Consider the following 2,642-nt stretch of genomic DNA (forward strand, 5'->3'; position numbering starts at 1 on the left):
TATCACTGAATCCTAGCACATCACTCCGGTCAAAAGCAGTCCAGCGAGACAGCACTTTCACAGCAGGACACGAAAATCGAATCTGGTTTACCCCCTCAGCTTCATTACATGGTGATACCCCCACCCTCACCCACTCGAGAAATTTGCGGAATATCTCTTCCATTTGCATCAATTCCTCATCCACTTTCAACTACTTTCCATTCATTCTTATCCCTTCTGCTCTCTTTTCCTTGTTTGACAGACATTCCTCTTGAATCTAATGTCCCCTTCACCCCACACCCACCTCATCCACTTGAGAAATTTACGGAACACCCCTTCCACTTGCGTTGTTTCCTTATCCACTTTCAACCATTCTCCATTTACTCTTATCATTTCCACTCTCTTTTCTTTGCTCGACAGACACTCCTCTTGAATCCAATGTCCCCTTCACCCCACACCCACCTCATTCACTCGAGAAATTTACGGAACATCCCTTCCACTTGTGTCAAATCCTCGTCCACTTTCAACCACTCTCCATTCACTTTTATCTCTTCCACTCCCTTTTCCTTGCTCGCCAGACATTCCTCTTGAACTCAATGTCCCCTTCACTCCACACCCACCTCATCCACTTGAGAATTTTACGGAACATCCCTTTCACTTGCGTCAATTCCTTATCCACTTTCAACCACTCTCCATTCACTCCTTATCTCTTCCACTCTCTTTTCTTTGTTCGACAGACATTCCTCTTGAATACAATGTCCCCTTCATTCCACACTGTACTCACCCATTCGAGAAATTTAAGGAACACCTCTTCCACTTGCGTCAATTCCTCATCCACGTACAATCATTCTCCACTCTTATCTTTCCCACTCTATTTCCCCTGCTCGACAGACATTCCTCTTGGATCCAGTCCTACCTTCACCCCGTCCATCAACCTCATTCTTGGTCTTCTTCTCAAGTTCATTCCATTTCTGCTTCCGATACGCATTTTACTAGTCTTTCCTCAATCATTCTCTTCATATGCCGAAACCATAACGGCATTATTTGATATAGTGTACTTTATCTGGCAGCTCTCCTCCCAATCCCCGCTCTCCGCCTTACCTCCACGTTTCCCATTCTATCCATCCTCGTTATACCTGATGTACTCATCAGATACTTTATCTCAATATTCCTAATATAGGGTTATCAAAGTGAATTTCCAATACATTCTCATTATGAAATTTACTAAGAAAATCCACAGGATAGAGTTACGAAGTAAATTGTTGGTGTACAATTTACAGTTTCAGGTATAGAAACAATAGGATAATTAGCGGATAATATCGGAGGTCGTGTAAAATATATACAATAGGAAAGGAAATGGGAAATTGGAACTATTATCCTATTATCTGTATAGATTTATAGATTTCGTGTATGTCACTTGTCTGGCAACAGCGAGAGAAAAAATTCTCTCTCTACCTCCCTATCTTTCTCAGCCTCTCTCTCTCTATCTATCTCTCTCTCCTCTATCTCTCTCTCTCCATCTCTCTCTCTCTCTCTCTCTCTCTCTCTCTCTCTCTATCTCTCTCTCCTCTCTCTCTCTCTCTCCATCTCCATCTCTCTCTCTCTCTCTCTCTCTCTCTCTCTCTCTACATGTCTTTCTTGAAGAACAAGAAATTAATAGTTAAATAAAAGGAAATAAGTTGGGCCAATTATCCAGTTCCCTGTGTATATCCATAAATGCACATTGCATCTCCCAGGAGACAAACATATAAATGACAACGGGAAGAAAAACAAATACATTTAAAACTTAAGATATTTGGACCTACAAAAAACGTATGACTAAGTTCCTCACTAAGAGGGCTTTGTTCTCACATTTCATTATTTGACTTTTGACTGAAATGGCGATTAATTACATCTCGCATTGTCAGCTTTATTAATATATATATATATCATGCGGAATGCCGTCAAAAGATTTTATTCAGTTGAAAAGCAGCCATTATGCACCACAATAACAACAACAGCAGCAGCAGCAACAACAACAACAACAACAACAACAACAACAACAACAACAACCAATAACAACAACAGCAGCAGCAGCAACAACAACAACAACAATCGTGAGTCGCAACTGTATCAGGAAAAATTCACCCAAAAATCAGACAGCAATTATTCACTTGTCTGAATTCGATTCACACTTAAAGCAAACTTGATTAGTAGTGCAATGTCCATTAATTATGACTGAAATTTTAAGAAACGCAAACGAAACAAAACGGAAGGTTTCAGTCCAGTGACATCTTTACAAATCATAGCAATAGAAGCAGTGCAGGTTTTTGTACATATGTTGCTAGTAGAGGTACACCTATCTAAGATGGCTTTAATCGGTATATAACACACACGCGCTCGCGCAGGCGCACACACACATACACACATACATTCACACACACACACACACACACACACACACACACACACACACACACACACACACACACATATATATATATATATATATACATATGTATATATATATTATATATATTCATTTACATTTATATATGTATACATTAGCAAGATGCGCGTGCGTTTGTGCGTGTGTGTGTGTGTTTACCTAATTACATTTACATGAGATACGAACCCGGACTGCCGTAGTGTGTGTGTGTGTGTGTGTGTGTGTGTGTGTGTGT

Source organism: Oratosquilla oratoria, chromosome 4, assembly GCF_046742065.1.
Source record: "Oratosquilla oratoria isolate Oo_2021 chromosome 4, ASM4674206v1, whole genome shotgun sequence".
In the NCBI taxonomy this organism is placed as follows: domain Eukaryota; kingdom Metazoa; phylum Arthropoda; class Malacostraca; order Stomatopoda; family Squillidae; genus Oratosquilla; species Oratosquilla oratoria.